This window comes from Panthera tigris, chromosome D4, assembly GCF_018350195.1.
Source record: "Panthera tigris isolate Pti1 chromosome D4, P.tigris_Pti1_mat1.1, whole genome shotgun sequence".
NCBI classification, from domain to species: Eukaryota; Metazoa; Chordata; class Mammalia; order Carnivora; family Felidae; genus Panthera; species Panthera tigris.
This window is the reverse complement of record NC_056672.1, coordinates 55,833,757-55,849,396: the sequence shown is the minus strand read 5'-3', so window position 1 is coordinate 55,849,396 and position 15,640 is coordinate 55,833,757. Positions and strand designations below refer to the sequence as shown.

General features: G+C 42.1%; 1 protein-coding gene and 1 long non-coding RNA gene across 5 annotated transcripts in view; one reads left to right on the top strand and one right to left on the bottom strand.

Moving 5' to 3' along the window:
• Positions 1-15,640, top strand: part of FAM219A (family with sequence similarity 219 member A) — a 54,944-nt gene that overhangs the window by 13,113 nt on the left and 26,191 nt on the right. The window lies entirely within an intron of this gene.
• LOC122232987 overlaps positions 6,970-15,640 on the bottom strand; it is a 31,924-nt gene continuing 23,253 nt past the window's right edge. Inside the window, exon 3 of the long non-coding RNA XR_006210374.1 lies at positions 6,970-7,677. This is a non-coding gene — a long non-coding RNA (uncharacterized LOC122232987). The remainder of the gene's footprint in view (positions 7,678-15,640) is intronic.

The following is a 15,640-nucleotide window of genomic DNA, read 5'->3' as shown; positions in this document are numbered from 1 at the left end:
AGACCTCCTCTCCTCTTAAGAACTCTCTCCCCTTTCCTTGTCTGCCTATCCCACCCCCACCTATCCTTCAGAAGACCATATAAACTCCCTTTCTCCAGGGGAAGTCTTCTCTGACTATTCTGGTGAGGTCTCAACCATCCCTAAAGCCTCTAAAACCTCTAGCACATAACTTGATACATATGATATCCTAATTTGGGGGGACCAATTTTATGTGCCATGTTGTGAGCTGCTTTCATGAAACAGAACTACAGAAGAGTGCAACTGGTTTCTTTAAAGATGAGTACGAATGGAGAGGATATTAGGAGGTGATTCTAAGGAGGGGACCTAGTAGAGACCCAGAGGAGAATGAGTAGGTGGGAATTAATGAGTGGAATAGAAAGTACATGTAGAGAATTGTGAGAGATTCAAGGGGATAGATGAATTGGGGCTCTCATTCATTATCCAAAAAATACTATTGTTGGCGGAGGGGGGATGCCTGGCTGGCTCAGTCAGTAAAGCATGTGACTCTTGATCTTGGGGTTGTGAGTTCAAGCCCCACATTAGGTGTAGAGATTACTTAAAAATAAAATCCTATGGGGTGCCTAGGTGGTTCAGTCAGTAAAGTGTTTGACTCTTGATTTTGGCTCAGGTCATAATCTCATGAGTTCGTGGAATCGAGACCCATGTCAGGCTCTGCACTGTCAGCATGGAACCTGCTTGGGATTCTCTCTCTCTCCCTCTCTTTCTGCCCCTTCCCTGCTCATGCACATGCACTCCTTCTCTCAGAATAAATAAATATACTTTTTTTAATCTTAAAAAAGTACCATTGGACATTTGTTCTCTGTAAGACACTGTACCAGACACAAGGAATAATGTGATGAATACAGCAAACATGGTCCCTGCCTATATGAGCTGGAAGTCCAGTAGGAGAGAGAGATACTAAACAAATGAAGTGTGCTAACAAAATTACAATAACAAACTATGACAAGCGATGAAAAAGACAAGAACAAGATAGCATGAGAGAGAATAATAAAACCTCCCACATTAGACTGGGGATGTCAGGTAAGGCTCCAATGAGAAACTAATGTTTGGGATCCAAAATTTATAAAGAACTTCCCAAACTAAACAAATAATCCAGTTAAGAAATGGGCAGAAGACATGAATAGACACTTTTCCACAGAAGACATCCAGGTGGTCAACAGACACATCAAAAGATGTTCAACATCATTCATCATCAGGGAAACACAAATCAAAACCACAATGAAATACCATTTCACACCTGTCAGAATAGCTAAAATTAACAACACAAGAAACAACAGGTATTGGCAAGGATGTAGAGAAAGTGGGAACGGTCTTGCACTGTTGATGGGAATGAGAAATGGTGCAGACACTCTGGAGAACAGTATGGAGGTCCCTCAAAAAGTTAAAAATAGGGGCGCCTGGGTGGCGCAGTCGGTTAAGCGTCCGACTTCAGCCAGGTCACGATCTCGCGGTCCGTGAGTTCGAGCCCCGCGTCAGGCTCTGGGCTGATGACTCGGAGCCTGGAGCCTGTTTCCAATTCTGTGTCTCCCTCTCTCTCTGCCCCTCCCCCGTTCATGCTCTGTCTCTCTCTGTCCCAAAAATAAATAAAAAACGTTGAAAAAAAAATTAAAAAAAAAAAAAAGTTAAAAATAGAACTATTCTACAATCCAACAATTGCAGTACTAGGTATTTTTACCCAAATAATACAAAAACACAGATTTGAAGGGGTACATGTACCCCAATGTTTACAGCAAAATTATCAACAATACCCAAATTATGAAAACAGCCCAAATGTCCATTGACTGAAGAATGGATAAAGCAGATATGGTATAGGGGCGCCTGAGTGGCTCAGTTGGTTAAGCGTCCAACTTCAGCTCGTGTCATGATCTCACAGTTCATGAGTTCGAGCCCCGCGTTGCACTCTGTGCTGACAGCTCAGAGCCTGGAGCCTGCTTCAGATTCTGTCTCCCTTTCTCTCTGCCCCTCCCCTGCTCATGCTGTGTCTCTCTCTGTCTCAAAAATAAATAAAAACATTTTTTAAAAAGCAGATATGGTATTTATATACGATGGAATATTACTTAGCCATCAAAAAATATGAAATCTTGCCATTTGCAACGATGTGGATGGAGCTAGAGTATATTATGCTACATGAAATATGTCAGTCAGAGAATGACAAATACCATATGATTTCACTCATATATGGAATTTTGCTTAAGAAGCAAACCAGATGAACATGTGGGAAAGGGGGGAAAGGGGGGCGGAAATAAGTCATAAAAGACTCTTTTTTAAAAAAATTTTTGTTATTATGTTTATTTTGAGAGAGAGACAGAATGCGAGTAGGGGAGGGGCAGAGAGGGAGACAGAATCTGAAGCAGGCTCCAGGCTCTGAGCTGTCAGCACAGAGCCCAGTGTAGGGCTTGAACCTACGAACTGTGAGATCATGACCTGAGCCTAAGTAGGACGCTTAACCAACTGAGCCACCCAGACACCCCATAAGAGATTCTTAACAACAGAGAATGAACTGAAAGTTGATGGAGGGAGGTGATGAGTCGCTGAATTCTGTTCCTGAAACCAATGTTGTGCTGTGTGTTAACTAAAATTTAAATAAATATTTAAAAAGAAAAAAAAAAGATAGGGCACCTGGGTGGCTCAGTTGGTTGAGCGTCTGACTTCGGCTCAGGTCATGATCTCGCGGTCTGTGAGTTGGAGCCCCAGTTGGAGCCTGCTTCAGATTCTGTGTCTCCCTCTCTCTCTGCCCCTCCCCCACTCATGCTTTGTCTCTCCCTCTGTCAAAAATATATAAACATTAAAACAAAATTTTAAAAAGAAAGAAAGTCATGGTTGGGGCACCTGGCTAGCTTAGTCAGTAGAGCATGGGATTCTTGATCTCAGGGTTGTAAGTTCAAGCCCCACATTGGGTGTAGTGATTACTTAAAACTAAAATCTTTTTTTTTAGTTTTTTTAAGTTTATTTATTTATTTTGAGAGAGAGAGAGGGAGAGAGAGAATCCCAAGCAGCCTCTGCACTGTCAGCACAGAGCCTTTTGCAGGGCTCAAACTCATGAACTGTGAGATTAAGACCTGAGCAGAAATCAAGACTCAGACGCTTAACCGACTGAGCCACTCAGGTGCCCCCCCCCAAAAAAAATCTTAAAAAAAAAAAAATCTAAAAAAAAAATCTTAAAAAAATAAAAAGTAATGTTTGAGCTCAGACCACAGAATGAGAAGGACCTGGAATCCCTGACAAGGAGTGACTTGCTACATGTTCTCCGGTGGGGTGGGGGCTCCCAGATTTGGTAGTCTGAATCTCTTACAAATTGACCTTTCTCCATCCTCTCCCTTTACAGCATTAGGTAAGTTTTCAGGAGTAAAGGACATAGAAGAATGTAGGAGGGCTGGTCCAGCCTGTCTCTCATAGGTAGCAGAGCTGATGACTGTGCTGCTAGCTTTGTTGTGAGACTGGAGGAGCTATTAATGGAGTTGTGATGTGTGACGTGTAATATTTAGTGAGCAACTTGACTGTCCCAACGAAGAGCTCCTACCTGAGTCTTCCAACATTATATGACTTGCCCACATCCTCCTGGAGATGGAAAAAAATATCTGGAGCTCTTGGAGGGAGGAAAGAGTGCCAGCCTGGATGTCTTGTTCTCTGTGGGTTAGGCACGGGGTTCATATTCTCCTTACCACGAAAGTCAAATGCTACAAGCTATTCTGTCCAGGGGCAGACCTGACTCCAGTGGGAAAGCCAGCAGCCACACTGGCATGTAGATTGCAACAGCTAGTGAGAAGGGCCTCTACTGGGCCTCTTACAAACTCCAAAGGTGTTCGCTAAGGATTTCAGCTTCCAGAAAGTCCTCTCTGCCCTCAGCTGTCCTGCTGCTTCCAGCCCTGGCTCAGAGGATATCATAAGCTCAGAGAAAGGCCAAGTGGGGATAATGATGTGGGAAGGTGGTGGTGGTGATCAGTGGCTTGGGAAAAAAGAGGAAGAATTATGTGGAGTCAGGAAGGGAGACTAAGTTGGGAGGTGATAGTCAAGGTAGTAAACAGCGGCACCAAAGGGAACCGGTCAGGAACCATCTATCCATCTCCCTGTCAACTTCCTAATGGAACCTCATGTTTCAGATCCTTTATTTGCCAAGGGACTGAACTATAGCAGTGAGGCAGTCTCAGGGAACTCCTACAAGAATTGGCTTGTGTATCCTTGAGGGGCTATGGAGATGAGGGTGACCTACTGAGGGGCACTGGCCTCAGGGCAGGAGCTGTACACAGCTGTGGTAGAAAGCTGGCTGGGTACATTCTAACTTTACCACTTTTGTTATGACCTTTAGCCAAGCTCCTAAACTCTTTCAGGCTATTTATAAAATAAATAAGATCACGTACATGAAAATGAACTGCAAATTACCCTCTCATTTCTGATCTAAGGGTTGATGGCAATTAAGGGGTTGGTGTTTTCCATTTATTGGTCAGTGGTTCCCAAGGGAGCTTTTATAGGAGAGGGTGAAAAGATGGCTTATTCTTCTCATCATCAAATGAGGAGAGCCCCTGGCCTCCTTGACAAGGCCATGATGAGACCAGGCTAGAGATGGAAGTACTCTGTGCTCCCATTGATTCCCAAAGGGGTTCCATTGACTAGAGGAGTCCTGCTCTGCCCCTCTGTACCATGACTGTTTTAGAATTCTTTTGGCAGAGTGGGGCCTTCCTGGAAAGCCCCAGTACTGATGTTAGAGGAGGATGTCCTACTTCTGTTTCAGCTCCCATGGGCCAACTTTCAGGGCCCAAGAAACAATTGAAAATGTCCACGTTGCTACTATTCTCCCCAGTGGGGACTTGAGAAGGTAGTTTCTAGTCTGCAGACCTTCAAATTTTAAAAATGTTTTGCTATGGAAAATCTCAAGCATATGCAAGGTAGAGGAAAAGGTAAAATGAATTCCCTAGTACTCACCCAACTTCACCGATGATCAACCCAGGGCTAACCTTGTTTTACCTATACCCCACCCCCTAGATTACTGTGAATAATTATTTCATTTATAACCCTGTCTGTCTCCTATATTTCTGCAAGCTGGTAATTATATCTCAAGGTCTGATTAGATTCAGATTCAACTTTTTTGTGAAGAATACTTCTGAGGTGTGCTGTGTACTTCCTAGTGCATCACATCAGGAAGGAGGTGCAGGACATATGGGTTGTCCCACCTTTTGTGAAATTCAGATTAACTAGTGGTATAGTTAGTCTAATCTCTCCATCACAAATGTTGCCTTCAGCCTTTCACTTAAAGTTTTGAGCAACCATTGCTGGTCATTGCCTCAGTCCATTGTCTAATCAGGAGTTTCCTTTACATATGCACAGCAAAGAACCCCTGTCAATGTTCTGCCTATATCCCCCACAGGTATTACAGATATCTCTAGGCCTTTCTCCTTTAGGCCCTACTTTTTCTATCACTGCCCTTATCCTATACCATCATTTCCTACCTTATCAGCCCAAGATGTCCCTAGAATGTCTTCAGACCACAGGTACTCACCCTGCTTCATGAACACTTATTTGGAGTCTCTTCTCACTGAGGCAACACTATCTCCCCCACGAAGCTTCTGCATCTGCTCTCTGTGAATCCTGCTAGACCTATGCTTGACCATGCTAGAGTGTGGAGGCAAGTCTAGTGTTTTCCTCCTCTGGGAGAGAATTCAGCAGGGGCTGGGTTTATTTTACCTTTCCAGGGATTTCTAAGCAGCCTTCTTCTGTGCTGAAGACAGACTTTCTCACTTGTTTCCTGAGCTTCCTGCTCCAGCCTGGGTCCTGGCAAGGACCCAGGCCTGATTTCCTGTTTAGCTGGGCTGTGGGCTGTGAGAAGTTGGAGGAGGGGTGGGGCAGGCAGCTCTAGCAGCTCTAGCAGCTCTAGCTCTTAGGCCCTTTTCGCTTTCCAGCCAACTTAAAAAAAATCTATGAGAGCAAGAACACAGCTATCTCCTTCTAGTACTTTAGCATTCCTGTGCTGCTCAGGATCTTCACTCTTAGTTTCTCCCCTTACAAAGGAAAGATTGGAAGACTGTACACTCTGTGCGCATGTGCCCCAGACAAACACACTGTATATACTATGGGTGCTGTAAGCTAGCTAACCAGGAAGGCACATAGAGGTTGAGAGCTTCTTCCTGCAAAGCTGAACCTACCTCAGGGCCCTGCCCCTGCCCACAGGAGTGCTGTGCCTCCAACCACCCCATCTTAGTAGCTATTGATGCCTTAGTCACTATGTCCAATCAATGCATGGAGCAGCTGATGGGGCAGGGAATCTGAGATGTGGAGGCTGGCTAGGGACCTGGCTATGCAGCCACCAGAAAACATTAGGAGTTCTGTAGTGACAGCCTGTCACCAGTATAGGATTTCTTATGAGAGTCTTACAGCCCTGAATGTTCCACTCACATTCCTCTTTATCCCTAGTTCTTCCTTGGTCAATGGTTTTGAGAAGAGACCTGTTGCACATTACTTTTTTGCTCCCTTCTCCTGAATGGCCACAGCAGGAATTGTGTGAAGCCCTATCCCTTTATCCCCATGAAAGGAGATATCAGAGGAAAGTGTTGCCAAGTAGTAGGTATGCCCAGTACAGCCCCTTACATTTCAACAGCTTCCCCCTTGCTTAACTTGGCCTGCAAAGCCTTATGTCTGGTTCCTGACTTCTTCTCCAGCTTACCTCATACCACATTAACCCCAATCACTGCATCCAACCTTACTGGCTTTTCCTCCATTTCTCTGATGTCCCAGACTCCATTCTGTTTTAGTGCCTTCGCACATGTTGTTCCTTATGCCTAGAATGTTTTCCCTGTACCTTCTACCTTTTTTGGTTGACTCTTACTCATCATCTTTCAGATCTTAGCTCAGCTATAATTTCATCACAGAGGCTTCCTTCAGACTCTAGACTTTGTCAGTGGCCTTCTCCTTATTTTACTTTTTACATTTATAATTTTGCATATGTTTGTATGAGTATGCTATTCATATGGATCCTTTTGAAGGCCAAGTTTCATGAAGGCAGAGATCATATCTACTTTTACTTCCCATTATGTCTCTTGTGCCTCGTAAGGTGACTTACACACAGTAAAAATTTACTAGATATCTGTCGAATTAATTAACTAATTAAATCTTCTTGTTCCCTTTATTTAGTAACCTCATGTCACATCTTACTATTATATTCAACCGTACACCCTGTGATGTGTGCCTTGCTGTTTATGGGCACTTACTGTCAGGGTACACACATTTTATTTAATCCCGTCCACAATATGAAGAAGGTATACTCTTAATCTACAAAGAAGGCAAGTGAGACCCAAGGTCACACAGCTAATAGATAGCAATGCCCAGATTCAAGCCCAAGTGTGGTGTCAAAGCCTGTGCTCTTAACCATAACACTACACTGCCCCCTTTTGGCAGTTTGGAGAGTTATCACTGGCCTTTTTCAGTCACTACTAGGTCCTGGTTAATTTCAACCCTGATTATTTCAATCAATACTTTTTGGAACTTACAGCCCTAAAAATCCATGATCCAGTTTCAGTCCTTCTGCTTTTGGGCCAGGTTGTGGAAGTATACAGGGAAGGGAATTCAATCTGTACTCCCCAGTGTCCAAGGGTGCATGTGTCTCGGGTCTGTTTTCCATCTGTTTTCCGTAGGATCTCTGTAGCCTCCAGGGCTTAATGCAGTGTCCTATTTTAAAGAACAGAAAGTTCAGCTGTTAAAACGGCCTAATGGACAGTGGTCTGGGGAATAAGTACAGCCTGATTAAGATTCTAGGAAAGATCATTGAGATGGGGAGAGATTGTCTTTTTGTGATTTAGTCACTAAAGATAGAGCTCTGGAAATTGGCTTCAAGTATTTCTTAGGAAACAGACTCAGTAAGAGGACAATATCTCTTGCTGTTGATTAGAAAAACTCAAGTTAGTATCCCAAGCTCTTTTTTAGTGGCCAGGGAATTCTAACACTGGCCCTGTAAAGAGGGTAATATTACATCCCTAGAAGGAAAAGGGATGTTGGAGTGCCTGGGTGGCTCGGTTAGTTAAGCATCTGACTCTTGACTATGGCTCAGGTCATGATGCCAGGGTCATGGGATTTAGCCCATGTTGCACTCCATGCTGAGTGTGGAGCCTGCTTAAGATTCTCTCTCTCCCTGGGATGCCTGGGTGGCTCAGTCGGTTAAGTATCCATCACTGGATTTCAGCTCAGGTCATGATCTCACAGTTCATGGGATCAAGCCCACATCGGGCTCCAAGCTGAGAGCTTGGAGCCTGCTTGGGATTCTCTCTCTCCTCTCTCTGCCCCTCTCCCCAATTGCATGTGTGTGGGGGAGCTCTCTTTTTCTTTCTCAAAATAAATAAATAAACATTAAAAAAAAAAAAAGATTCTCTCTGCCCCTCCTCCCCCCCTAAAAAAAAAACAAAACCAAGAATGGTAACTCACCAAAGATCATATAATCAGCTATCCTTAAAACTAATCTAGGTCTTTCTAACTTCAAAACCTGAGTATTCCCCACCTCCTGTTGGGAAGTACTGTATATATTGTCACAGCCTTTCTGGGAAAACAGCTGGCAATATAATGTGTGCATACCCATTGACCCCTTCAAAAATTCTACTTCCAGGAATTTATTAAACTAAAGAAATAGGGGCACCTGGGTGGCTCAGGTGGTTAAGTGTCCATCTCTTGACTTCTGCTCAGGTCATGATCTCATGGTTCATGCGATTAAGCCCCGGGTTTGGCTCTGCGCTGACAGTATGGAGCCTGCTTGGGATTCTCTCTCTCCCTCTCTCTCTGCCCCTTCCCCATTCACACATGCACACACTTACTCTCTCTCAAAATAAATATAAATAAACATTAAAAAAATAAATGGATAAGTGTATAAAGACTTTTTTATAAGATATTATAGTAGCTATAAATTAATAGTAACAATATTATAACATTATATTACACTGTTGTAATAGCTGCAACATAATAATGGGTGGGGGGAGAAACAACATAAATCTCCATCAATGGGAACTGATTAAATAAATCATGATACATCCATCCATCCCACAACATATGTATAGGCAGCCTTTTTTTTTTTAACAGTTAATTTTAAAATAAGTTTTTTAAGTTTATTTATTTGAGAAAGAGCACATGAGCTTTAGATGGGGAGGGGAGAGAAAGAATCCCAAGCAGGCTTTGCGTTGTCAGTGTGGAGCCCAATGTGGGGCTCAAACCTACAAACTGTGAGATGATAACCAAGAGTCAGACACTTAACCAACTGAGCTACCCAGGTGCCTTAGGCAGTCTTTTAGAAGGAGGAAGAGATAAAATCCAATATGGATTGACATGAAAAGATGTCCAGATATATATCTTTTTTTATTGTGTTAAAATACCTATAACATAAAAGTTACTATTTTCATATATCATTTGGAATGTGGATGATATGATTCATCTATGCCTACCCAGAAGATATAGCATTTACTTCATAATTCCCATATTTTTCAATCAGGTATTCACATCAACAAGTTGGTGAAATGAATTGGCTATGGAAATGCTGCCAGATACCTGGATGCCACCCGTCTGGCCAGTCTTGTTCCTTCTGGGCACCCCAAGTTTTGAATGGACTGGCCGTACTTCACTCAGTTCTTCTCACTTCCTTCTTAAGTTCTATAGAGCTCTGTAGCTTTGGGAAGGCAGGCATTTCTTTGAAAACAGAATGCCATCACACCAATTAGATACATTTCTGTTTCTTATTTCCTTTTTAGAGATCTCCCACAGTCTCACTTTCACCACTGGGAAGCAAGGGAACAAAATTATTCTCACATTGCCCAAGGTAAAGCCATGATCACTGATGTGTCAATATTCTGAGTGGTTCTCTTTGGCTTCTGGCCTTGCTCCCATTAGTGTTGCTGCTTATTGTGGTTTTCAGTATGGCCTTTTTATGAGGTAAAGTAGGAAAGGGGTCAGGAAACTTGGGACCTAGCCCTGGCTAGGGGACTTTAGGAGAGCTGATCAGCTTTGCAGGGTTTCCTTTTTTCTTCTCTGTAAAATTGGGGTAAAGAATAGATGCTGGATTTTTAGGGCAGTGAAAATATTCTGTACGATACCATAATGATGGATACATGTTATTTTACAATTGTCCACACCCATAGAATGTATAACATCAAGAGTGAATTTAGTTGATTATGATGTATCACTGTAGGTTCATCAGTTGTAACAGATATACCACATGGTGGAGGATGTTGGTAATGGGAGAGGCTATGTATATGTGGGTATACATAGGGGGTATACAGGAACTCTCTGTACCTTCCCCTCAATTTTGCTGTAGACCTAAAACTGCTCTTCAAAAAGATAAAATCCTTTATTTTTAAAAGATATACTATTTCTATCTCTTAGGATTGTCAGATTTAATGAGATAATAAAGAAAAAGTTTTGAAAGCATAAGTTGCAATGCAAAGATAAAGATCTATATTTTTCTGGATTTAACCTTTTCTGACTTGCATTGTAAACTCTTAAGAGGCATGTCTCGAAATCTGTTTCCTATGATGTAGCAACTTAATAGGGAGATAGAGATACTGAACAATCAGGAAAAGCCACTTCATTCTATTTTTTATGTTTATTTATTTTTGAGTGTAGGGGGAGGGGGGAGCAGAGAGAGAGGAAGACAGAATCTGAAGCAGGCTCCAGGCTCTGAGCTATCAGCACAGAGTCCAAAGCAGGGCTAGAACTCACAAACCGGAGATCATGACCCAAGCTGAAGTCTGATGCTTAACTGACTGAGCTGCTCAGGAGCCCCCAAAATCCACTTCATTTTTAAAACCAACCTGAGGAAAGCAGAGGGCAGAGGAGAGTCAGATACTCATTTCTGTTTTAACCACTTAGGTATTGTTTTAATTCTCCCCATTGAACATGCCTTACTTTTGTAAGTTAAAGAAGCCAATAAAGACTTTTTAATGGTGGGGCGCCTGGGTGGCTCAGTCAGTTAAGCATTTGACTCTTGATTTCAGCTCAGGTCATGATCTCATAATTCGTGAGTTGGAGACCTGCTTCAGGCGCTGTGCTGACAGTGCAGAGCCTGCATAGGATTCTCTTTCCTCCCTCTCTCTCTCTTTGCCCCTACCCTGCTTGCACATGCGTAGTTATGCGCCCTCACTCTCAAAAAATAAACTTAAAGATTTTTTTAATGGCTTAAAATGATGTAGTTAGGGCTAGATAGAAATTGGAAGTCATCTGCACATAGAGCTAACAGCTGCAGCAAAGAGAACAAAGGATTTAGAAAGATAAGCAATTGGAAAAGCAGCTAGATTGTCAAATTGGGCCATATTATTAAAACTATCGAATGTTAGGTCAAGGAGTTTTTAAGTAGTGGGAGCCACTGAAAGGTCTTGAACAAGGGAATGTTGTAATCAGAGCAGTGTTTAATTTCCAGAAGAGTAATTTAAGAGTAATGCATAGGATGAGTTGGAGGAAGAAGAAATAGTTTGGGCAGATAAGTGGGTTACTCTTGCAGTGGTCCTGAAGTAAGTTGATAAGGAAGAAATTGTTACAGTAAGTTCATGATTAGCTTGCCAGAGGGATAAGGAGAAAACAGGTGGGTCAAAATGACTTCCCAGTCAGGTCAAAAGGAGACAGGAGTCAACTTGAAAAAGGTTCCAGTGGCCAAAGTTGGAACAATTTGAACAACAAAATAAATAGTGGTAGTATTGGATTATACCTCCCAAAAGAAAATATATGTGTATTAATCCATACTGGTATAAATAAATGGCTGAATAAATAAATGAAGGAGAAGGAACATTTTCAAGAATTATGATTTGTTATGTAAAAGTATTTTATGTAGAAGTATTTTTTTTTTTTTTAGAAAGAATGAGGGGAATTTAAAAATTACCTTTAGGGGCACCTGGGTGACTCAGTCAGTTAAGCATCCAACTCTTGATTTCAGTTCAGATCATGATCTCATGGTTATGGGATCAGGTCCTACATGGGGCTCTGTGCTAACATCATGGAGCCTGCTTGGGTTTCTCTCTCTCTCTCTCTCTCTCTCTCTCTCTCTCTCCCTCTCTCCCTCTCTCCCTCTCTCCCTCCCCACTCATACTCTCCCTCTGTCTCTCTCAAAATAAATAAACTTAAAAAAATTACCTTTAGAACATCATAGTAATAATTGCTGCTGGCAAGATCCACTGATTGCTAAAACTAGTGGGTGAAACTTTAAGGAGAAACAAGATATTTGCACAGCCTATAAGAACCTCAACCAAAATATGTATTAATTACCATGGTAGTTTTAACATATATCCACAAATTCTTTGATACTCCTCCTCTAGAAAGTGGAGCTTAATTCTTCCTCGACTGTGGCCTGGACTTAGTGACTTGCTTCTGACTAATAGAGAATGGTCAAAATAAGAGAAAAATAGTAACTATAGTGGAGAAATCTGGTAAACACCACCCCAAGTAATTAAAATTAGTATCACCAGCAGTAAGTCATATACCCCCTGATATGCTGTGATACAAAGGACACATCACTTATGTGGTATTCTTCCCCAAATCCATAACCTCAGTCTAATCATGAGAAAACAAGGCACATCAAAATTGTTGGAATGTTTTATAAAATACCTAACCAGGACTCCTCAAAAGTCAAAGTCATGAGAGTCAGGAAAAGACTGAGAAACTAAGGAGACCATGGAGACATATTAATGAGAAGCAATATGAAACAGAAAAAGGGATATTAATGGAAAACTGGAGAAATTTGCATAAAGTCTATAGTTTAGTCAATACTATTGATTTGATCAATGTAGATTTGATCAATGTACCACGATTATTTAAGATGCTAACATTAGAGAAAGCTGGGTGAAGAATGTACAAGGATTCTCTGCACTGTCTTTGTAACTCTTCTTTAAATATAAAATTATTTCAAAATAAAAGGTTTTTTTTTAATGTTTTGAGTTTATTTAACTGGGAAAGTGGTTTGTACCATTAACAAGATAAGGGTAGTCAACAGGATGAACAAGGCTGGGGGGCACAGCAGGGGATGACATCAGTGGAAGTCATAGGCAGTTGGAAATGTTGGTCTGGAGCTTAACAGGTCAGAGCTAGAGATATATATTTGGAGGCCAAACCCAGAGAGATATCACTTGAAATAATAAGTTTATAATATTATATTACATTTCTACATGCCAAGAGAGAACATGTGTAAAGAGTCAGTGATCACACTGAGGAAAGGATCAATGTCTAGGGTATGCAAGGAAGAACAGTAGGGAGGCTGGTCAAAACAGATAGGGATAGGATGTTTTTATAAAAGCCAAAGGAAAATAGAATTTCCAGAAATATCTGGTCAGCAATGTCCAATGATACTGAAAAGTGATGGAAGATCACCTGAGAAAAGACCATTGGATTTTAATTAGGACCTCAAGTGCTGACCTCCAGGAGAACAGAGTTAGTAGAGCAAATATGGAGAGATGGGGGTGGTAGACATAGGAAGCAAATGGCCAGGACTTAGTGAGGAAGCAGGCTTGCCTAAACCAGGCAAAGGGACTTGTGTGGGTGCCAAGGGGGAAGAAGCCCTGGAGGAAAGTAGGATGCTCCTCGGCAGGGAAGCAGAAAGTACTAACCAGAGCAAGTAGGCCAAAAGGCTGGGGCCCAAAGTTTAAGAAGAGGAGGAACCTTGACCACAAAGCCTTTGCCATTTCCTGGCTATGGAACACAGACTGAAAGATAGAAGCTCTGGATCAAGAACTACTTTTTTCCTTCCTGAGCTAGGAAGCCATTCTATTTCCCAAGTCCCAGCTTGTCATCACTGTGGCCTAGAAAGTTAGGCCAGAAAGAAAATGAAATAAATTGAACTTATTTATCCTCTCTTCAGCTTTTCTCTGAGATGGAGAATAGTCTGTGTTTTAAAATTAGGCATCAAGCAGTATTGCAGAGTGATTTCTATGGGGGTATATGTGTGTGTTTTATAAAAGCTACCCTGTATTGACTGCCTACCATGTGTCAGGGACTGTGGTAAGCACTAAATATACACGATCCAATTTAATCTTCCCACCAAGCTTTTGAGATGAGTACTATTATATTATGTTAAATATGAAAAACAGGGTGAGGAAGCTGAGCACTGAGAACTAGAACTAAGGCTGGAAGACTGAAGAAATGCAGACCACCAAGGCTCTACTCATTCTTCCAGCTCTGATCCACTGTTGTACCAGGGGTCCAGTCAAGGATGTGTCTGTCTCCTTCCTAGATAGGCTAGAAATCCAATCTAAATAGCCATCTACAGCAGCTCCCTTCTCCAGGTGGCCAGATGGGAGCTCCAGAACACTGTTGTCTCCCAAGACCTTTACACAGTGGCCAATTGGTTCTGGGGTCACTACAGTTGGTGTGGCTGGTTCAGGGACTGGCTTTGGAATAGGATTTGGTAGCTTTATATCATTGGCTATGCTAGGACCTATCTCTCAAGCAGTATCTCTTCTCCTATGTTATTCTGGGCTTTGTCCTGTCTGATGGCCACCTTCCTCATCTTCTTCACCATGTGAGGGTCTGCGAGGGGCACCTACCCATCCCTGCTGCTTCAACTCCAGACCATGCCTGTACTAGAGTGAACTCAGTTTTACTATTAAACACAGTATTTCTCTAAACCTCCCCCTCCCACTACCAAAAAAAAGTTGAAAAACAGACCCAGTGAGGTTAGAAATTTGATCATGATTGCACAGATAAATGGCAGAGGTAGAACTTACTCTAAAACTCATACTTTTAACCATTTCACTATATTGCCTCTTACCAACACTCATGCACATGCACACACACACGTGCACACACATACAAAAGGGCCTAGGCTGTGTGCCAAGGGCTATAGATGGTGGGATTAAGGTTTTCTTCTTCTTTTTTTCTTCTTTTTTCTTCTTCTTTTGTGCTTATCTGGAATTTTTATAGTGACAATGTATTCCTCTTGAATCCAGAAAAAGAAATATTTTATTTATTTAAGTCTTAAGTTTTGGTACTGTTTGCCAGATTTCCGTAATATCCATGGTGAGAACAAAGCAGATACATTATGCTAACATGCAGACAAAGGAGACTATACCATCTCTGTAGCAGTACAGGCTCTGCAGTTACAGAGCAGAGAATCTGGCATGTGTGTATGTGCATGCATGCATGCATGCTTGTGTGTGTGTGTGTGTGTGTGTGTGTGTGTGTGTGTGTGTACAAGCACATGTGTGCAGTGGCCACTGAAGTGAGGAGAGGAATGGCTGATCTGTCTGAAGATGTGCCACATGGAGACCTCTTTCTTTTCCCTATGACCAGCCACCTTGCCTGAGCCAGACCCATTTAGTCCTGAGCTTCCAGAAGTACTACAAGATACTTTTCACATACACCAAGATCCTTAATCTCAACCTTATAATCACTTGTTGAAAATCTGACTAGGGAGCCAGGCTGCTGGCATGAAGCCCAGGCTGCAGCTATATAGAATGACTTGAGTCACTACTTCAAGCAATGGGTCCAACCATTTAAGGTCAGTGTTAACTGGCATGTGGGGCTTTTGTTCAGAGACTCCTAGGTCTTCAGGTGGTGGCAGTTCAGGACCCTGGATAGCTCCTAGAAGAGCCCAGTCTCTGCCAGGTCTGAAAAGACTAGGTGCTTGAGTCATTAAGGCCCTTGCTTCTTTAATTTTGAATAGCCTTTCTATACATGT